The sequence below is a fragment of the Schistocerca serialis genome, chromosome 8 (assembly GCF_023864345.2).
Source record: "Schistocerca serialis cubense isolate TAMUIC-IGC-003099 chromosome 8, iqSchSeri2.2, whole genome shotgun sequence".
Classification (NCBI taxonomy): domain Eukaryota; kingdom Metazoa; phylum Arthropoda; class Insecta; order Orthoptera; family Acrididae; genus Schistocerca; species Schistocerca serialis.
Genome location: NC_064645.1, coordinates 109,833,345 through 109,857,095, shown reverse-complemented (window position 1 = coordinate 109,857,095; position 23,751 = coordinate 109,833,345). Strand labels below are relative to the sequence as shown.

At 42.5% G+C, this 23,751-nt stretch overlaps 1 long non-coding RNA gene across 1 annotated transcript in view; it reads right to left on the bottom strand.

Moving 5' to 3' along the window:
• Positions 1-23,751, bottom strand: part of LOC126416373 (uncharacterized) — a 2,268,185-nt gene that overhangs the window by 1,531,334 nt on the left and 713,100 nt on the right. The window lies entirely within an intron of this gene.

The following is a 23,751-nucleotide window of genomic DNA, read 5'->3' as shown; positions in this document are numbered from 1 at the left end:
TGGGGCTCTTCCTCACAATGTAATTCAAGATTTCTACCAAGTAAATTAGAATTTACGAGACAGTGTTTACATTTTAATGTAAATTTTGTATGTATTACTAAATGAGTCGCTACGATGTCCAGGTGTAATGGTGCTACAGTTAATTTTGATTTCATTACTTTATCTTGCAGCTAGGATTCCAGTGCTGCATGTGATGGTCTGGGAGTAGCGTGCTGGCGAAATTTCGGTTCTCTCGCCTCTGTGTGTGAGACAAATAGTTAAATGAGTCCCAGTCTGTCAGTTGGCTGGCAGTGTGGCGCCACATAAGAATGCTCCTGAGCCTCACACTGGTCGTTTCAGAAACTGCATGGGTGACCGGGGACCTGTAAGAAGCAGGTGGCGTCGCTTCAGTAGTGTGCAGCTAGACCGGCAGAGACACCTCCCCTTTAGACGAAACGCACGGACAGTGCAGTGGTGTGGTGTTAGGACACTAGTTTTGACTTGCGGGGTTCACACCAGTGGGCGCCAGATAATGCTGTTTTGAGCCAAGCCCAAGACGGAGGAATGCAGGCGGAAGAGCTTTCAGGCGTTATAGCATCTTCTCTGGACGCTTTTGGTCAGACAATCTCGCAAAAATGTAAATGTCGTGTGACTAGGGCCTCCCGTGGGGTACACCGTTCGCCGGGTGCAAGTCTTTCGATATGACGCCACTTCGGCGACTTGCACGTCGATGGGGATGAAATGGTGATGACAAGGACAACGCAACACCCGGTCCCTGAGCGGAGAAAATCTCCGTCCCAGCCGGGAATCGAACCCGGGCCCCTGATATTTACATTTTTTTTTTTTGTCTCATTTTTGTTCGTTGTATCTGCTCGGTGCGGACGTCGCAGTACATCCGTTTCAGTTCGTCGTTGATCCATTAACTCAGTTTTTTTATTACAGAGGGCATCTAACTCTCTGACCGAACACGCTGAGTTACCGTGCCGGCTGCTCACGCATTCCCAGCGACTGGTTGTGGTGGAGGCATCGCCTCACTGCTCCAAATTCGGGTGGAAGCCATGGAGGGAGAAACAAGGCATTCTGCGGTTAGACCCTGAAACTACACAATTTTCATTTGTACTTGGTCATTATGACAGCAAACTCCGAACTCAGAAGCTTTTATTCGTCTTGGGAATACAGAAAAATTCTATTCAGTACTAGCAGAGGACAAGGTTCCTTTTCAAACTGGCTTCTAAAGGGCTCGTTCTATGGAATTTAGAGTTTTTTTTTCATTAAGCTGCAGCTTGGCACAATTGGAGCTACAAATTTGCCGTTTGCGTTGAGTGTTATCACAGGCCACCGACGAACAAAGGAGGTAGATTACAGTAGCATTATAATTCTGTTCACTACTGATGCATACGAGGCGAGAGTGATTCTTGCAACCAAATATCATCATCTGTTGCTATGACCAATGGGTCAATCACTGTAAGAACTGCGCAGTGCGAATCATTGAATTCACGTTAGAACTACGAGAGACGGGATTCAAGTCAGATAATGTGTGGATAAATTAACAATACTATGGGTAAAGTGGGGGATAAGAACGTAGGCAAATGGAGCTAATCTCTTATCTTTCTTTCTCGTTCTATTAGATCTAAATGGTAACTCATTTTCTGAAGTAAATCGGCGAGAATATACACTCCTGGAAATGGAAAAAAGAACACATTGACACCGGTGTGTCAGACCCACCATACTTGCTCCGGACACTGCGAGAGGGCTGTACAAGCAATGATCACACGCACGGCACAGTGGACACACCAGGAACCGCGGTGTTGGCCGTCGAATGGCGCTAGCTGCGCAGCATTTGTGCACCGCCACCGTCAGTGTCAGCCAGTTTGCCGTGGCATACGGAGCTCCATCGCAGTCTTTAACACTGGTAGCATGCCGCGACAGCGTGGACGTGAACCGTATGTGCAGTTGACGGACTTTGAGCGAGGGCGTATAGTGGGCATGCGGGAGGCCGGGTGGACGTACCGCCGAATTGCTCAACACGTGGGGCGTGAGGTCTCCACAGTACATCGATGTTGTCGCCAGTGGTCGGCGGAAGGTGCACGTGCCCGTCGACCTGGGACCGGACCGCAGCGACGCACGGATGCACGCCAAGACCGTAGGATCCTACGCAGTGCCGTAGGGGACCGCACCGCCACTTCCCAGCAAATTAGGGACACTGTTGTTCCTGGGGTATCGGCGAGGACCATTCGCAACCGTCTCCATGAAGCTGGGCTACGGTCCCGCACACCGTTAGGCCGTCTTCCGCTCACGCCCCAACATCGTGCAGCCCGCCTCCAGTGGTGTCGCGACAGGCGTGAATGGAGGGACGAATGGAGACGTGTCGTCTTCAGCGATGAGAGTCGCTTCTGCCTTGGTGCCAATGATGGTCGTATGCGTGTTTGGCGCCGTGCAGGTGAGCACCACAATCAGGACTGCATACGACCGAGGCACACAGGGCCAACACCCGGCATCATGGTGTGGGGAGCGATCTCCTACACTGGCCGTACACCACTGGTGATCGTCGAGGGGACACTGAATAGTGCACGGTACATCCAAACCGTCATCGAACCCATCGTTCTACCATTCCTAGACCGGCAAGGGAACTTGCTGTTCCAACAGGACAATGCACGTCCGCATGTATCCCGTGCCACCCAACGTGCTCTAGAAGGTGTAAGTCAACTATCCTGGCCAGCAAGATCTCCGGATCTGTCCCCCATTGAGCATGTTTGGGACTGGATGAAGCGTCGTCTCACGCGGTCTGCACGTCCAGCACGAACGCTGGTCCAACTGAGGCGCCAGGTGGAAATGGCATGGCAAGCCGTTCCACAGGACTACATCCAGCATCTCTACGATCGTCTCCATGGGAGAATAGCAGCCTGCATTGCTGCGAAAGGTGGATATACACTGTACTAGTGCCGACATTGTGCATGCTCTGTTGCCTGTGTGTATGTGCCTGTGGTTCTGTCAGTGTGATCATGTGATGTATCTGACCCCAGGAATGTGTCAATAAAGTTTCCCCTTCCTGGGACAATGAATTCACGGTGTTCTTATTTCAATTTCCAGGAGTGTATGTCTTGTGCTAGAAGGCAAGTAACTGTGCTAGTTTATTACTTAAACCAACCCCAGTCTCTCTGTCACCAGTTACAAGTCATCGTAAACTTACATTTGTATCACTTCATTACTAAACATACGTTTCTTGTTGCATCACGGCAATCGAGACGGGTAGTCTGTCAGGTGCATGTGACGCTCGGGGTGACCCCAATATTGTACCTTTTTATGAACAAACGTACTTGTCTAGTTCACGATTTTTATTTTACGGTTTGATATTACCTATATCATTGAAGTTACGCAGCAACCCAGCATAAATTATTTGTCGTACCCATAATTAACAATCAATTTAGAATCACCAACTAAATAATATTTCCTTAGGCGTAGTAGTGTCGTGACAGCTAAGTTCAGGGGGTCCACTAGATCACTGGATCCAGAGTGGCAGGGTTTAAGGCAAACAAATGTCCTATGTCATGGGCTTAAGAGTAGGACTGCTTCTAGAACTTCCTTAACAACCCTTTGCTTCTACTTATAAAAACAGTCGTAAGTTGCACAGTGGTCTTTATTTATCTTTAATTAATAAAGAACATTGTGCAACCTACGACTGTTTCTTAAATATAACAATAGAATCTTGTGGTACCACCTTGGCAAGATGGAATGGAATGATTTTTATAACCATTTTCTCTTCTAACCTCTGTTCTCTCTTTTGTTTCTATCCTACCCTTATCTTCTCATCACCCTATCCTTTCCCTATCTTTACACCCTATTTTTCAGTTTTTAAACTTTTATTTTCTACTATTAATCTTCTACACCTTAATTTCCCCCAATCCATTACTTTCCTTCCATTTCGACTTTTTCATTACTGGTAACTCTGTATCTCCCTATATCTCATTTATGCACTTCTGTTCCAAACTTTTCTATTTTGTTGCATTACATTCTATGACTTTATTTTTTTTCTTTTTTATATGGTTGTAACTGAAATTGATATTAATAACTGTAATAAATGGTAAGTCCATTTACATTTATTTCTATTATTTTCTGCTAAATAAGCAATTCTCTAGCCGGGCAAGAGTCATACTGTGAATCCATTAATGATCAGCTGATACAGATAATTGTGAATGATTTTCGAATATCTGATTTCGACATGTAGTACACATGGAAGAGGGAAATAAGAACTGAATCGTGTTTCTCATCATCTGACAAATATTCTGTTTTTGTAGTTTCGGAAATTACTTACATAGGCTACCTAATAGTTTTAAAAGGGGTTTTGTACTGTCTTACACTGACCGAGACGCTCGGTCCAAAGATTTCTTGAATGGCACCGGTTGGTAGTTAATGGTTATGAACACAACATCGTTGGTACAGTATATGGAAACCAGTTCATAAATTTTGGTCTCTGATGGGACCTTGTATATGGTTGGAGTTAACGCCCATCTTCAGGTCTTAAGACCTGAAGATGGTGTACTAAATCACCAAAACTAGTAGCTATATAATAAATAATAACGAAAGGACGGCTGCAGGTGTTCCATTTTATTACACAATAAATGATATTGTCTACCATACCTTCATCATGAGTCTCATTTAAAGACACATGCACCAACATCATCACTACCACACCCTCCTGAAAAAAAATCGATTACAAGAACAAAGATGGAAGACCTCACGAAAATTGAAACCTACATTCCTCAAGGGTAGAAGGATTTATGCACAGTAATTATTTACTGGCCAACTGAACATGATAATGACACAGAATAAAACAATGAAAGCATTTATGATAGCTGATAACAGTATTGGTGTTATTATTTAGTAATTATTGTGATTTCAAAAATAAAATGTAGTTCTTAACTATATTTTGTATGCCTCTGTAAGTTCATAAAATGAAATTTAACAACGACATGAAGTGATGAAGGAAGAAAAAGTCTTGGGTCAAATGGCTCTGAACACTATGGGACTTAATATCTGAGGTCATCAGTCCCTTATAACTTGGAACTACTAAAACCTAACTACCCTAAAAACATCACACACATTCATGCCCGAGGTAGGACTCGAACCTGCGACCGTAGCGATCGCGCGGTTCCGGACTGAAGCGCCTAGAACCTCTCGGCCACACCGGCTGGCGCAGCAGTCTTGGTTGCAGGATTTTAATTATTATTTATTTACCAATGACACGTTTCTCCTGGTTCAGGAATTTCCAAAGCGGCTGATTTTAGATGGTATTAGACAAAAAGCTGAACAAATTTCTTCAAAAATCATAGCAATTTTCATTTAATTCTGCCCCTAATTGTTTAATTTAGGTTAAAAGTTTCTTTTATTTAAAAATGTGTTAGTCAATAAAGTTCATAGTTCCTTAAATCATAGCATCATTACTTAAGGTGAATATATGTTGTATATTACCACGTATTTCAAACAACCAATTACACAAAATCATATATATATATATATATATATATATATATATATATATATATATATATATATATATATTCGTTATTTTAGTCTAATGAGGTTTTGAGTGTTCCCTGAAAAACTGATTCAGTGTGACAAATGTCCCACTAAAAAAATCGATTCACTTGGTCCAACATTTACTTTGTTGGTTAGGTACCTTCTGATCTTATTTTATTTGTCTTAATGGGTCATAGTAGAATTTTGTCACTCAAGGAAACTCGAGAACAATTTTTTTTTTTGTTGCTTGTCACTTTTGAAGTGACAAAATATTTGTAGCACATCACTATCAGTTATTATCTTCTAATAAGAAATGAGTTTGCAATTAAATAACGCCTGAAGTTTGATAATTTCATGAGAATTCTAGGTTTACTTTGCCAATCAGTTTTCAGTAAATTACAAGCCAAACATTTGAGCTTAGAGACCAGGAATATGAAATTGTGACTTACATACACAGTGTATATTTTGGCCTGAACATCTGAACAGTCTACAAAATGCATCGCTCGCAGGCTATAGTTAGGCTACATGTATCATGCTAAAGCGGATAGACGATAGTTCTGCATAAATCGCGTTTTCTACTTCGTTTAGCGGTATGTGAACAGTGCCTTTACATACTGAAAGGGATATCTGCAATGATGACTGATGCAGGTGATACGAAAGTCAGTAAATGGTATGAGAGATAGCTCCTATGACTTATTAATGCTAAACGAGGTAAGTGCAGAATGTGGTGGCTGTACTGCACATAGAAATTATACACTTCCGCTTCCTCCTGCTAGTTTGTAGCCTGTCTAACGCGTGTCCTCATTGGCGGTACAATAACATGAATCTGATAACTCAAACAGAGGTCAGTTATTGAAACAAGAGCAAACACGAGGAAGCATTTTGCTTCTGATGATGTAATGAACAACATAGCAACAGCTCGCAACATGAAACCATTTAAAGTTGTTCAGATGACAGATTGTTATTTTGTAGACTTTCAGCAAACAGCCTATACAATCTTTAACAGAACTAAGGCTATTATGGCTTACTGCATGTATTAGAATCTCCATGTTTGAGGTAATTCAGATTAAAAAAGACGTTTGGTGAAAGCTTTGAATGAGAAATGATGCAAGTGTTGAAAAAAGGGTGGCGAAGTGAATGTTTCACAACGATGATTGAGATCACTGGTGCAAAAGAGTTGTTTTCAGTGATAAAAACAGAATTCAGAGTATGATGGAATACCTACGTGAGGTGCACAACCAGTTTATAGTGAACTGTGCCAAGACTGAACAGTAAAAATATTACTAGAGGTAGAAATAATACAGACTCTAGCCATTTTAGCACTTCATTGCAAGTTTATTTTGAAGAGTCAGTGTTTATGTGTTACTTTTGGATCATCCCAAGTGATAACTAGCTTTTCTGAAGTCAATTAGAAAGCGTTAATGCGGATGTTGTGCACATTTACATTCGTTTTACTTATACAAAGTTTGATGTGAAAAACTTGTGAAATAAATTTTGATATTTAGCCACTTTAGTGTGACAACCCTTTAGGTGTGACGTAAGATCCAGTCGGGGATAGCCTTAACTGGCCAAGTAATCAGTTAGGTATATTCTAAAAGGTAGATACTTCTATTATCGAAATATAAGTAATACAAACGGTACTCCACTTCCTGAGTATTCGTCTCGTCGGAAGTCCTCTCAAAAAGAAGTTTGATCCCGGCAGAGCTTCGAGTCCTCCCTCGGGCACGGGTGTGTGTGTTTGCCCTTAGGATCATTCAGGTTAAGTAGTGTGTAAGCTTCGGGACCGGTGACCTTAGCAGTTGAGTCCCATAAGATTTCAGACACATTTGAACATTTTTTGAAAAAGAAGTTGTTAGAACTTGTGCCTACTGCCTGATGGCCACAGTGTTCCTTTGTCAGTAAGTTACTGACTTGCCGTATCCGCCCGAGCCGTGGGCGCTGTTCTCAGTGGCTCATAAACGGAGGCTGCACATTAATGATTCCACAATATCACTTGCACGGCCAGCGGGACGGGGCCGACGCGCCGTGCCAGGATATCGGCGGAATTTGCCGACGTAAATTCCGATAACACCAAACCACTGGAAGCTACAGCGTTTTCGTAAATTAACGTCCGATAAATTTTACGATAATTGTCGGTTAGCCAATAACCGCTCGGTTGCGGCAGCGTCAGACTTGGGTCCTGGCTGGAGGCGCGGCCAGACAGATTAACCTGCCAACGGGCGCGGCTAGGCTGCCGGCGGCGGCGTTGAACCGCGGAGCACGGCTAGTCACTACTAGGCCGTACGTGAAGGGCGGAACATTAACGCAGGAGGAAGAGTCTGGCAGCGACTCAGGCGCGTGTTACTGCGATGCGTCTCTTTTGTTGGAACAGCGAACGAGCTGGGTAGTTTTGAGGGACTGTTTCCCGTTCTATTCATGCACTTATCACTGAAGCTCACCCTCCCCCCTCCTCACACTCCCTCCTCAAGATCACACCAAAACAGGTCGCCAAACAGGAGGGCTTGAAAAGCATAAACACCCTCTGCTGCTTCGGATAATTTTCAGATTTCGCCGAATGGTTTTGAGTGGTCGCAAGTGATTGCGCCCACAATACTACTTCTTCTTTTCAACTAGCACACTTACAGCTTGTTCTGTCTTTACAAAAGCCACCTCTTACTTGGTATTCCCACAGCTTTCTTTCCTATAGGTCCATAGTCTATTATATGTTTGACAATTCTTTCTGTGCATTCCTTTCAATAAGCTTCTTCCATTTTGTTATCTCGCTTGCTGTTCTTCCACTCATGCAGAATTTACTCGTATTTAATTGGTTTCTTGTTTCGGAATTCTTTATTTGAACTTTCAGAGTACACCGCTTATACTTTGCTTAAAAACTTCATTTCGACTGACTGTATCCTTCTTTGGTCTTTCTTAGTTTTCTCCCAGGTCTCACTTCTGTATGTGAGCATTGGTGTTGCCATTATTTTGTAGAGTTTTCTTCACATGGTTCAAATGGCTCTGAGCACTATGGGACTTCACTTCTGAGGTCATCAGTCCCCTAGAACTTAGAACTACTTAAACCTAACTAACCTAAGGACGTCCCACACATCCATGCCCGAGGCAGGATTCGAACCTACGACGTAGCGGTCGCGCGGTTCTAGACTAGCGCCTAGAACCGCTCGGCTACCCAGGCCGGCTGTAGAGTTTTGTCTTCGTATATTTATTGGTTGTATGGCTAATATATTACACATACAGCCACATATCATTTGAAACTTATTAGAAATGTCGTTATGATATTCATAACTTACATCACATCGTAACAGCTGAAAGTGAGACACCTGTTCGACTGATTTTCCATTAAGCATCAATTTAGAATATACTGGGCACTTTCATTTTAAAATCCATAACTTTTATTTTCTAATACTGGGAAGTTATAGAGGTTTACTATTGAACGATATGGAGCAAACTGTAAATAATCTTCTATCTTTTGTAAAATTATTTAATCCTCTGCAAATAACACTGTATTTAAATCTGTATACCTGGGAACTAATTTTTCTGGGTTAAATTCTTGTTTCCATTGTCTAACAATATCGTCAATATATATATTAAATAAGCTGTTCCTTCAAAAAGTGGGAGTCACCTGTAATTTTCAATCTGTTATTAATTAGCTGCTGGTAAACCTTTCAGGATGTGAAGTCGTGGTCCGAGAAACTGTTCCGTTCCTGACGTTTTGTCCAGGACTGCACTGGACATCCTCAGAGTCGCTCCTCCACTGAGTATTGCCGACTGACTGGTCGGACGTCCGAGAGCGACATAAATATTGTAGGAAATGGGGCGTTGTCAAAGTAATACATCATGAGCAATGATAATCCTTATCAGAGATAAAACTTAACTATCGATTGTCGTCTTGTCATAGATAAAACTGTGTAGCGATTCTGCAAAGCTACTGTCCATATGTCGCTAAGTTTCATTGCCTCCTCTTTCCTATTAAAATTATCCTGAGGCTTATAAATTTCAATGGCTTCTCTACATAGTCGTCAGTAGTGATTTGGCATTGTAGATAAAATTTCTGTTTCAGAAAACTTCGCTTCACGGTTTCTTGACTGAAAAGCATGCTCTGCTACAGCTGATTCCTCTATCTTTCCTAGTCGGCAAAGACTTTTGTGCTCTTTTAGCCATATATTCTCTTATGATTTTCCATTTCCATGGTAAGCTGGATATTTTGATTGATTTTATTTACATGATCAAAGAATTCTTCCAAAGCCTTTCTACCATGAGTCTAAACCACAAATGTGTCATCTACAAACCGGTACCAGTGAGATGGTTTCTAGTTTGCGGAAATATACGGCTAAAAGAGCACAAAACTCTTGGCCGAGTAGGAAAGATAGAGAAATCAGCTGCAGCAGAGCATGCTTTCATTCAGGAAACCACGAAGTGAAGTTTTCTGAAACAAAAATTTTATCTACATCGTCAAATCATTATTCACAACAATGTGGAGAAGCCATTGAGATTTATAAGCATCGGGATAATTTTAATAGGAAAGAGAAGGCAACGAAATTTAGCGACATATGGACAGTAGCTCTGCAGAATCCTTGGACAGTTTTATCTTTGACAAGACGACAATCGATGGTTAAGTTTTATCTCTGACAGGATTATCTCTGCTCCTCTTGTGTTGTGGCCATGCGGTTCTAGGCGCTACAGTCTGGAACTGCGCGACCACTACGGTCGCAGGTTCGAATCCCACCTCGGTCATGGATGTGTGTGATGTCCTTTGGTTAGTTAGGTTTAAGTAGTTATAAGTTCTAGGGGACTGATGACCTCAGAAGTTAAGTCCCATAGTACTCAAAGCCATTTGAGCCATTTTTCATCTTGTGTTACTTTGACCACGCCCCCTTTTCTACAGTATTTATATCGCACTCGAACGTCCGATCGGTCAGTCGGCAAGACTCAGTGGAGGAGCGCCTCTGAGGATTTCCTGGACGAAACGTCAATAACGGAAGAGTTTCTTGGACTACGACCTCACATTCCGAAAGGTTTACCAGCAGCTATGTCATCCGGCTTTCACAGCCGTTCTTCTGCTATTAATTATTCGTGCGTATAATTTATAGTCAGAGTTCAGCAGACTAACTCCTCTGTAGTTATGAAAGCATTTTTAACCCTTTCTATAAGGTCATATGACTCCCGCCACTCTAGAAGAATCAGGTATCATCGTCATTTTCCAACATTTATTAAATAAATGCGGTAGCTTCAGTTCTAATGTTAAACCTCGACAATTTATATCACCTTGTCTTGCTGCTTTCCTATAGTTCACCTAATTCAATACGTCTTGTATCTCATCCAGTGTAATGTTATCTCCTTGGTATATTTCACCATCTTGTTCTTTGCCCTGGTCAATTGTTTTCTAACCATAATCCCCAAAAGTGAATAATCCAAGATTCCTTGTATACTGCACACAAACTTGCTGAGTCTTTCTTCTGTTTAAATTGTTTCAGGAGTTTATAAGCCACCTCTTCTCCACCATGTAGATAACATAGAATGGCTGATATCAGTCAATTCCAAGAATACTCGAACAAAGATAGAGCTGGCGACACACTCCTAAGGAGACAGATCACTTGCAGTCGGAGTGCAGCCCTACGATATCCATAGAGAAGGAGTGAAACTAGTGTCCGGATTGGTCTGCAACGTAGTTCTGTTGGACACTATAAATGACGTTCACTGCGGATAAACGCAAATACCTGATCTGCATTTTATCGAATTATCGTATTTTTCAAGATATAAATAGTTGAGTGTAGAGCTGGTTTGTATAAAACACTGATCTGTACTTATCTTGTTGTTTGATGGCTACGGTGTCCAACGGCTGTAAGTTTTTTAATTGTTGATCCTGGCTGTCACTTTTAAATGACAAACGCTAATTTCCTTTCGCTGTTGCTGATTTATTTTTGCGTTTTTTTAATCCAAAAATAACACTTGTCAATGCTTTTCATCACATAGTTCTCGAAATCTGATTCATAACTTTAACACATGACGTTATTTCAGAAAGCAGACGCGAAACTAAACTTAGTGGAACCAAAACCGTAACTTAAACGATACTGGCCCAGAAACAAAACGCAGGTTGGCCCACATAAAATCGACTTACAACGAAAGATATTTATCCGTCAAAAATGATTTTCAGAGGAATTAAATTGACCGATTTTGTGTCATTAATTTTGATCATCAGTAAAGTAGAATGTCATCTGCTATTGTAAAATATGACTTGCACTGACGTTAACAATTACTTTATACGATTTCGTTTTAGATGAACGTAAAAATAAAGTTGACGACTAGTTTTCGGAATACAAATATCTTCGTATAAAAGGCTTCCCGAATAGTTTCCTAACCATCCAGTATGATAAAGAAAGATGAATAATAAATCAATAAAATAAAACACAGAACTCTAGTAAAATCCGAGAATTATGCAAATATCGACAAAAAATGGTATCAAGCGATTCATTAATAGTGAAACAGGCAACGGTAGAGTCAGTTTGGAAGAGATGAAACTATCCTTGGGTTGTTACAACACTGTACAGCAAACCGTCCATTTGATCACGAAATACGTGTAGATGAACTCCCCAAGAGAGTGGGTGGTTTCATTGACGCCCGTTATGCCGTCTCCTAAGGCCTTTTCGAGTCGATCCCGAGGTGCGTTGTGTCTGAAATGTTTTTCTCGCGCGACTCACAATAAAACTAATTTCAACGTTGAGTGTCGCGGTTCTCATTTTTGTGGAGGTTTCAAGACAAGGAGTAACATGTTACAAAGGGGGAGGGGGCATTACGACCTTGCCGTAATGTGAAACATTCGGTAGAACTATGGTGAAAATTGGTGGCAAAGTGACTTCACTAACTCACCTTAAATCTCAGTAGAGCTGAGCTACGGACTTTCGCATCTGTGTACACCTTGCTGTTCGAATCGTCGTCGAGCATCAGGTTGACGTTGAAGGACTCCACGCTTTTGGATCATTATAAAGGAAAATTGTAGGCACCTTTGAGACAAATTTCAAACTTATCCGTCGCAGATGGAGAAAAACAACAAGATTCTTTTGTGCAGTGTACTTCTCCAGACTTATCTATCAATTTCGTCCCATAAACGAGCTCCGTTCAAAAAATTCCGTAACATTCACCATTTCGCGCCAATGGTGTGTTGGAGCAAAATGGGGTTGGCATCCGTGCACACGCCTATGTTTATTGTGTAATTGCCGGATGTTTCATTTTGTATGACAGTTATTGTTCAGTGCCGTATTGAGTAGAACGTTGTGTGGCAGACTGAGGATTTCGAGATGGAACAGTTGAAGGAGCAATTCGTCTGCGTTAAATTTTGCGTGAAACTCAAGAATTCCTTGACAGAGACACACCAAATGATGCAGGAACCCTACGGTGATGAGTGCTTAAGCCGTACTTGGTGTTACGAATGGTTCATACAGTTTCAAAATGGCCGCATGAGAGTTAGAGATGACCCTCGTTATGGCATCTTTCGAAGTCTACCGACGACGTTCACGTCAGAAACGTCTACATCTACATCTAAATCCATACTCTGCAAGCCACCTGACGGCATGTGTCGGAGGGTACCTTGAGTACCTCTATCGGTTCTCCCTTCTATTCCAGTCTCGCATTGTTCGTGGAAAGAAAGATTGTCGGTATGCCTCTGTGTGGGCTCTAATCTCCCTGATTTTATCCTCATGGTCTCTTCGCGAGATATACGTAGGAGGGAGCAATATACTGCTTGACTGCTCGGTGAAGGTATGTTCTCGAAACATCAACAAAAGCCCGTACCGAGCTACAGAGCGTCTCTCTTGCAAAGTTTATCCATCATCTCCGTAACGCTTTCGCGATTACTAAATGATCCTGTAACGAAGCGCGCTGCTCTCCGTTGGATCTTCTCTATCTCTTCTATGAAACCTATCTGGTACAGATCCCACACCGGTGAGCAGTATGCAAGCAGTGGGCGAACGAGTGTACTGTAACCTACTTCCTTTGTTTTCGGACTGCATTTCCTTAGGATTCTTCCAATGAATCTCAGTCTGGCATCTGCTTTAGCGACGATTAATTTTATATGGTCATTCCATTTTAAATCACTCCTAATGCCTACTCCCAGATAATTACGGAATTAACTGCTTCCAGTTGTTGACCTGCTATATTGTAGCTAAATGATAAGGGATCCTTCTTTCTATGTATTCGCAGCACATTACACTTGTCTACATTGAGATTCAGTTGCCATTCCCTGCACCATTCGTCAGTTCGTTGCAGATCCTCCTGAAGAAACTGACCGTGCCAGTCGAAGAGTGACGGTGCGAGAGACTGTAGAAGAATGTAACATTTCAATTGGATCATGTCATGTAATACTGAGACAGCCTCTTGGAATGCCTCTTGTTGCCGGCAAATTTGTCCCACGGCTCATGAGTCGAGACCAGAAAGATCTTCGCCTTGCAATCTGTGAAGAGCTTTCAGATCACACAAATAAGAACGACATGTTCCTTAAGAGAAACGTAACTGGTGAAGAGACGTGGGTCCACTATAATGACGTTGAGACCAAGGTTCAGTCTTCGCAATTGGCCGGGAAAGGTTATCGAAGACCAAACAAGCTCGTCAGACCAGGTCAAAGGTCAAAGCCGCGCTGATAGTTTTCTCTGACTGAAGGATTTGTGCATCACGAATTCGTGCTACAGGGGCAATCGATAGTACTATTGGGCCTTGTTGCGACGTCTGAGAGAAAATGTGAGAAGGAAATAGCCTGAAATGTGGCGAGGCAATTCATGGCCCTTGCATCACTCGCACATTCATCCCTGTTGGTGCGTGACTCCTCCACAAGAAACGAGACCATTGTTCTGCCTCGTCCTCCGTACTTTTCAGACCTGGCCCCTGCGGATATTTTTTTATTTTCAAAGTTGAAAACCCCGTTGAAAGGATTAAGATTTGCAGCGACAGACGAGATAATTGAAATTCCCCAGACGGTTGTTCGTGCAATCTAGCAAGAGGCATACCCAGATTACTTCCCGAAGTTGGAAGTGGTGTACCAGTTGTGGAGGAGAATATATCTTAGAACACCTTGCACAATAAGCAAAAGGTCAGCGTAGAAAAATTTTGTGGAAAAGTTTCGGAATTTTTTGAACAGACCTGGTATTCTATATTGGATTATGGGGTTATGGTCAGAAACCTGAGGTGGTGTTTTCTTGTTCTTTTTACAAAGCGTCAATCCATTTTTCGAGAACGTAAATCGTTCATCAGAAGTCACATTAAAAGGAAACCAAAAAGTCTCTGATAACCTGCACAAATCAGCCTCCCTAGCCGAGATACCAAACGGACTTCTACGCGGTGGTAACAGGTTTGAATTCCGGTTGGTTAACTTTAACCGCTAGTATTTGGTTGGCTATGGAAGGATACTTGGTGGTGCATAGCTGCTGATTGCAGACTTCGTGCAGTTGTCCTTAATTATAACTCCGAACCCTTTTACGGCGTCTTATTGATGGAGAGCATATGGTATCGTTGATGGAGTGCTGTAGGTGAGATGGGGACGTTAAGCTCGGAAGGTGCCTAGCTGCTACACGAAAGGTGTACACTATGTTCTGATCCCGCATTTCGGTGTCCTCATTCAGTTCATCTATAATAACAGAAGCACAACACTATATTGTTCAATTCAAAGTCGCAGTTGCATTTGAAGAAATTTAAAAACACGGCTGAAGGTGAGACCATCTGCCCTCATATGGTGTTTGTCTCCAATCAATGGAATCTGCATTCCATACTCGTATCTCTGGAAAAGGACGTCTCGTTGACAACGAATTCGTCTGAGAGGGAGCGCAAGCTCGGATTAGGATAGCAGGGGAAGGAAATTAGTCGTGCCCTTTCAAAGGAACCATCCCGTCATTTACCTGGGGAGATATAGGGAAATCAAGGGAAACCTAGATCTGGGTACCGGGACGGAGATTTCAACAGTCGTTCTCGTACCAATTGAGTGTTCGTATGTTTTCAATATACGCAGTAAACATACTGGCGACGAGAAGATCTCATAAAAATGGAATTTTTCTGTCCCATGACTTGCAAGCGGCGCTCCACACTGACTTTGTGTAGTCGAATTTCGTATCTTAGAATTTCATGAATTTAACTCTTACTCAGAATCGGTGTTCATTGTAAGCCTTCGTGATTTTGCTTATGAACAGAAACTCTAGCACTGAGTGATTTTGGTAGTTCTTGTTTTTTTTTTTTTAATTTGTGGGTCAACTGGACCTCTTGGTCCCCCAAAACATCTAGTATTATTAAGATTGTCTAGTTAATGTGTTTTTATGCCGTTCCAGGTGTAACATCTTTGACTAGTATTCAAAACGTCCTCGGTACAGAATTAGAAACCAGTCTCTCCTCAGTTTGGAGTAATAATCACCAGCAATGGCGGCCGATGACTACCGGCATAAGAAGAAACTCTCATTCTGCAAACGGCCTTGTCAAAGACGACGAAGGAGCGGACAGAGTTTGCCCTTCGGGTGGGAAACTGCCTCTAAAGGCGGAAGAATTACCAGTGATCAACGATAATCAACGAGATGAGGATGCAGAAGGCAATGGAAACTACAGGACATGTATATCCACAGGACATGTGGACTGTAACAGAGAAAGTGTCATGATGATCTCTCTCCTTGGCAAAAATTCCGAAATAGCCTCCATTCACATCTTCGGGAGGCGACTGCCAAGGGGACAGTGACCGTGACAAAAGGATTAAATTATCAACGAAAGGATGGCGTTCTACGAGGCAGGCTGTGGAGTGTCAGAAATTTCAACTTGGCATGGAAGCTAGAAAATCTGAAAAGGGATCCCCTCAGGTTCATTCTAGATGTAGTGGCAGTCAGTGAAGTGAAATGGAAAGAAGACAAAGATATCCAGTCAGACGAGCAGCAGCAGAAAATGGTATAACGGGGGTAGGATTTGTTATGAATAGAACGGTAGAGCTCTGTGATGGGGTTGTTCTCATCAGAATCTATTGCAAATAAACGCCGACAACAATAGGTCAGATATACATGCCGATGTCGCAAGCAAGTTAAATATATGAGGGTTTTGAAGGGGTGATACAGTACGTAAAGGCAGTTGAAAATCTTCCATGTCGCAAGCAGTTAAGTGTATGAGGGTTTCGAAGGGGTAATTCAGTACATAAAGGGAGATAAAAATCTAATATTCAGGGGGGTCTGTAATGCGGACTTATGGGTAGGAGTAGAACAAAGAGTTGGGGGAAATAATGGGATTGGTAGTAGGAACGAGAGAAAGAATAGTGCTGCAATGAATATCAGTTACTAATAGCAAATATTATGTTCAAGAATAGCAAGAGGAGGAGGTACACTTGGAAAAGGCGGGAGATACGGGAAGATTCCATTTAGATTACATTATGGTCAGGCAGAGAGTCCGTGTTCAGATAACGGATTGCAAGGCTTATCTACGGGCATTTATAGGTTCAGATCTCAATTTAATAGCAATGGAGAGGAGGCTGAGGCTTAAGAGACTTTTCAGGAAGAATAAGTGTCCGCCCCCGGTAGTTGAGTGGTCAGCGCGACAGACTGTTAATCAAAATGGCCCGTGTTCGATTCCCGGCTGGGTCGGAGATTTTCTCCGCTCAGGGACTAGGTGTTGCGTTGTCCTAATCATCATCATTTCATCCCCATCGAAGCGCAAGTCACCGAAGTGGCGTTATATCGAAAGACTTGCACCAGGCGAACGGTCTACCCGACGGGAGGCCCTCGTCACACGACATTTCATTTTTTCGGGAAGAATAAGTGCGCAATGAAGTGAGCTATGCAAGTACTAACAAGGGAACCTCCCCATCGCACTCCCCTCAGATTTAGTTATAAGTTGGCACAGTGGACAGGCCTTGAAAAACTGAACACAGACCAGTCGAGAAAACAGGAAGAAGTTGCGTGGAACTATGAAAGAATAAGCAAAATATACAAATTGAGTAGTTCATATGCAAGAATGGCAACATCAAGGAGGGGGCGAGCTCAGTAGTGCCGTGGTCCCGTGGTTAACGAGAGCAGCTGCGGAACGAGAGGTCCTTGGTTCAAGTCTTCCCTCGAATGAAAAGTTTAATTTCTTATTTTCAGTTTATGTGACAAACTCTTATGCTTTCATCACTTTTTTGGGAGTGATTATCACATCCACAAGAAAACCTAAATCGGGCAAGGTAAAAGAATCTTTTTACCCATTCGCCAAGTGTACAAGTTAGATGGGTCGACAACATATTCGTGTCATGTGACCCACATGCCGTCACCAGTGTCGTATAGAATATATCAGACGTGGTTTCCTGTGGAGGAATCGGTTGACCTATGACCTTGCGATCAAATGTTTTCGGTTCCCATTGGAGATGCACGTCCTTTCGTCTACTTATCGCACGGTTTTGCGGTGCGGTCGCAAAACACAGACACTAAACTTGTTACAGTGAACAGAGACGTCAATGAACGAGCAGACGGATCATAACTTTACGAAAATAAAGAACGTAAATTTTTCACGCGAGGGAAGATTTGAACCAAGGAACTCTGGTTCCGCAACTGCTTACGCTAACCACGGGACCACGGGGCTCCAGTTAATATCCTATCCTTGATGTTGCCTATCTTCCTTATGGACTACTCAGTTTGTATATTTTGCTTACTTTTTCATAGATCCACACAACTTCTTCCTGTTTTCTCGATTGATCTGTGTTCAGTTTTTCAAGGCCTATCCACTGTGCCAACTTATAACTAAATCTGAGGGGGGTGCGATGGGGAGGTTCCCTTGTAAGGAATGAACTGACGCGCTTGAAGTTCTCTGAGATTATAGATACTGCGATAATGAACAGCTCAGTAGGCATTTCAGTTGAAGAGGAATGGACATCTCTAGAAAGGATGATCACGGAAGTTGGAAAGGAAACCGAAGGTACAAGCAAACCATGGATAAAAGCAGAAATACTTCAGAGATCTGGGAATGAAGCAAGTACAAAAATGTTCAGGGAAATTCAGGAATACAGAAGCAGAAGTCCCATAGGAACAAAACAAAGTGGAAGTGCAGGGAATCTAAGACAAAATCTGTGCATAAAATTCTGAAGAAATCGAAAAGAAATTATTGTCGGAATGAAAAACTTGGCGTATATAAAAGTCTAAACAGTCTTCGGTGGAATGAAAAGAAACAGCGGTCTGGACAGAGAAAGAGCGTATTGAAGGCCTTTATGACCGGAAAGACTTGTCTGAATAAGTGATAGAAGAAGAAACAAGAATAAAGAGGGAAGAGGTAGGGAATCCATATTAGAATAAGAATCTAAAATATCTTGGAAGTCTAAGAATCAAATGAGGCAGAAGTGATAGATAATATTCCATCGGAATTTCTAAAATCGTTGGGGCAGCTGGCCACAAAACTACTATTTACGGTGGTGCGTAGAATGTATGGAAGTGGCGATACACTATCAGACTTTCGGAAAAACGTCATTCACAAAATTCCGAAGATCCAAAGAGCCATTGTGTTTGATAATTACAGCGTAATCAGCTTAATAGCTCATGCATCCAAGTTGCTGACGAGAACCGAAAAGAAAATTGTGGATGTCTTAGATGACGAGCGCTTTGAATTTATGAAAGGTAAAGCCTCAGGGAGTCAGTTCTGGCGTTGCAGTTAACAATGGAAGCAATATTGAAGAAAAATCAAGGCACATTAATTGAATTTGTCAACATCGAAAAGGGGTTTAACAGTGTCAAGTAGGTCAAGGTTTTGAGGAAAATGAGGATAAACTATGGGGAGAGACTGGAAAATGTGCGTCGAAGAAGCAATGATGGATATAAGAGAAAGTTTAATATTGGAATTAAAATTCAGTGATAAGATTCGCTGACGACATTGCTATCTTCAGCGACAGCGAAGATGAATTACATGCTCTGCTGAATAGAGTGAGCAGCCTAATTAATACAGAATACCGACAGAGGGTACATAGAAGAGAGACGAAAGTAATGAGAAGTAGCAGAAATAAGATCAGCGAGAAACTTAACATCGGGATTCATGGGCACGAAGTAGATGAAGTTAAGGAATTCTACCACCGACTCAGTAAAATAATCCATAACAGACGGAGCAAGGAGAACATCGAAAGCAGACGAACACTGGCAAGAGGGCGTGCTGGCCAAGAGAAGTCTAATAATATCAAACATAGGCCTTAATTCGAGGAAGAAAGTTCTGAAAATGTACGTTTGGAGCACAGCATTGTGTGGTAGTGAAACATGGATTGTGAGAATACTGGAACAGAGAACAATCGAAGCCTTTGAGACGCGGTGCTACAGAAAAATGTTGAACATTAGGTGGATTGCTAAAATTGGGGATGAGGTGATTTACCGTAGAATCGACGAGGAAAGGATTATGTGGAAACCACTGACTAGGGGAAGGGACCGTATGATACAGCATCCCTTAAGGTTTCATGGAATAGCTCCCTTGGTACTACGGGGAGTTGTAGATCGTGAAAACTGTATAGGAAGACAAGAGGGTGGAATACATCTCGCAAATAACAGAGAAGATAGATTACAACTGCTTTTGTAAGATGAAAATGTTGGTACAGGAGAGGAACTCGTCGCGTGCGGAATCAAAGTGCGGAATCAAACCAATCAGAAGACAGTTGACTGAAAAAAAAAAAAAAAAAAAAAAAAAAAAAAAAAAAAAAAAAAAACTTTGGTCTCCAAAGAGTTTCGTGTAAGATTACTTTGTTTAGAGAATATGAATTAATTATTAATGTCACGCGAGATGGGTGTCGAGTACATTTTTTATCCTTGGCTATCCGCCGCCACTTAATCGAAACATTTAGACCATGTCGAAGCATTTTAAATATAGGATGTCCAGAAAAGGACTCCCTGATTTCAAAATTAAATATCTCGAAAACAAAGATCGATAGACGAATGCAGTAAACGGTATGTTTATTGTGAAAGCTGTAAGAAGTTTATACAGCAGTTTGAAATAATAGTTACAAAAGCTGCCAACAGATGTCGCTGTACGCTGTACAGCTCATATCAGCACAAGTGAAATAATCGTATGAAAACAATCTTTGCAAACAATCACATCACAATGTTTTCAAAATGTTCACCATTGGCACAACAGAGGTGGCGCAAACGAAGAATGAAATTCGCCATCACATTTCGTAGTGTCTCAACCGAAATGGATTCACATGCCACAGAGATCGCCTATTCAAGCTCGTCCAGCGTGGCGGGATGCTTCGGGTAGACCATGTCTTTCACTGTGCACCGCAAAAAAAAGTCACAGGGAGTCAAATCCGGCGAATATGGAGCCCAATCCATGCCTGCACCAGTAAATTTGGGATATTTCAAAGCAGTGACTCGATTCCCGAAGTATTCCTCAAGAAAGCGAAACACTTGTTAGGTCCGATGTGGTCGGGCTCTATCTTGCATAAACCATTCAGTACCTGGTCGATCCTCTAACGCTTGCTGTGTGGCGACAAAGTGTTCCAAAATTGCAACGTAACGTCCACCAGTGACCGTTTCTCGAATGAGAAAAGGGCCAATAATGCCTCTGCTGCATACTGCAGCCCACACAGTAACTTTAGGGGAATACAGGGGTTTCGCTTCACACCAATATGGCTTTTCGGAACCCCAAAATCGCCAGTTCTGCTTATTCATGTATCCATTCAGGTGGAAGTGTGCTTCATCTGTAAACCAGATGCAGCAAACATCAAATCCCTCACTATCAATCATTGTGAGCATCTGATTAGCAAAGGCAACCCTTTGTAGCACAGCTCGTACGGATATGGCCTGGTGCGTTTGAATTTTCAATGGAAACATGTGTAGGCTCTTTCTCAGTATATTATGCGTGCTGGAACACTTCAAACCAGTCTCAGATGCAATTCTACTGACGGATGACATTGGATTTCGCTGAATAATTCCAGAAACTGTGGCGATATTTTCAGGCGTAACTGCCGTTTGCTTGCGGCCAACATGCCCCACTAGATCATCAGTTACGCTGGCTGTTCGTTGAAATTTTTCGAAGACCGTACGAATGGTTTTCGCATACGTAACACCTCGGTGTTAGACAACCCGTTCCGCGCTTACGCTCCCTATTTACACAGATCTGAGTAAACAAGATTTACTGGAGCGTTGGGCGGTTTTACGCAATATGTGAACGAAAGTTTCATCGTTTGGAAAATGCTCCAGAAATACCATCCAGCCGTATCGAAATTGTCAGTATTACTTCAGATTTTGCCTTATGTATATTCAATGTATACCATACTGTGTTAATGCACTTGGCAAATGCCCTTCAGAACAAAATCGGCGATGTAATGCGCCGATTCTGTGAAGACTGAGACGCAAGCGGCGATGCGCTCAGCGACGAAAAGGGCTTTGAGGACGGAAATGAGGGCTTATCAGGTCCACGTAGCAGAAAGAGGCCATCCACTAGCCGGTGCGATTGTTATTATGGACCAGGGATCGATGATATCCCGTAAGTTTCAAGCTTTGTCCCTTTCTTTACATGAAAAATACTTGTCAAACTTCAAACGCGTTTTTCTCAAAGTCATGTTGTTCGACATGATTGTCATCTCCCAAGCTACAATTTTCATCCGATTTTATTTTTCATCTTCCTTGAAGCAAATTAAATTCTCTTCAGTTCATCGGAGCCGATTATTAGACGTTGATACTTAGTATTTTTTAAGGCAAAAAGGAGGGGTCCTAAAGTGGCCATTTTTTCAACAATCTGTAACTTTCCCAATTTCTTTTTTTTCCAAATCCCGACGATGAACTAAAATTACATCTGTAAGGATCAGACTGAGATATTAATTTCATGATTCAGATAACCACATCCGGAGTTACAGCGACAACCGTCGATCTATCTCTTTTCAGAGTTGTGTTGGTAAAATTACAATTATACAGTGAAGATATAAATATCTTCAATTAAAAAGGTTTCAAGGAAAACGTGAATGTGTGCTTTATGCATTGCAGCAAACCCCATTTGTCTATTAGATTACAGTACGAAGAAAAAAAATCCTGAATTTCAGCAATATTTTCGTACGTCACGCTGTCGTTCCCCCTTAAGAGCGATAGGATGAAATGTAACAGTTCGTTTCATGCACGCTTCTTCTTCGACCTTTTGCTTTTGAGTTCTTGTATAATCGAATACGCAGAGGTATTAAACAGTTAGCTAGGTATTTTTAATGATATTTCAAAAATAAATGTGGTTCAGTTATCTACACTCATAAATTAAGGATAATGCTGATGCATGATGAAACAACGCTCTGGTGGGCGGTTTGCAGGTTTAAATCACCTCGGGGTATGACCATGCGGTGCATTTGACCTGCGGTCGTGGCACAATGGTGCTGGCAGCAGTCCACGTACGCAGAGGTGTGTTGGTGCATGTCAGAGTACGGTGCAGCGAGTAAGTGTGCAGACGTTTTCAGACGTGCTAATGGTGACTGTGTGTTGAAAATGGCTCAAAGAACACATATTGACGACGTTATGAAGAGCTGAATACTAGGGCGACTGGAGGCTGGTCAAACACAGCAGGTCGTAGCACGGGCCCTCCGTGCGCCGCAAATTGTGATCTCAAAATTATGGCAACGATTCCAGCAGACAGGAAAAGTGCCCAGGTGATACAGTACGGGACATCCACAATGTACAACAACACAAGAAGAGCGATATCTCACCATCAGTGCTGGCAGACGGCCACGGAGTACTGCAGGTAGTCTTGCTCGGGACTTTAGTGCAGCCACTGGAACAGTTGTCTCCAGACACACAGTCTACAGACGACTGAACAGACATGGTTTATTCGCCCGGAGACCTGCAAGGTGCATTCCACTGACCCCTGGTCGCAGGAGATCCCGTAAAGCCTAGTGTCAAGAACACAGTACATGGTCATTGGAATAGTAGTCCCAGGTTATGTTCACGGACGGGTCCAGGTATAGTCTGAACAATGATCCTCGCCGGGTTCTCATCTGGCGTGAACCAGGAACCAGATACCAAACCCTTAATGTCCTTGAAAGGGACCTGTATGGAGGTCGTGTTTTGATGGTGTGGGGTGGGATTGTGATTAGTACACGTACACCCCTGCATTTCTTTGACAGAGGAACTATAACAGGTCAGGTGTATCGGGACGTCATTTTGCACGAGTATGTCCGCCTTTTTAGGGGTGCAGTGGGTCCCACCTTCCTCCTGATGGGTGATAACGCACGGCCCCACCGAGCTGCCATCGTGGAGGAGTACCTTGAAACAGAAGATATCAGGCGAATCAAGTGGCCTGCCTGTTCTCCAGACCTAAACCCCATCGAGCACGTCTTGG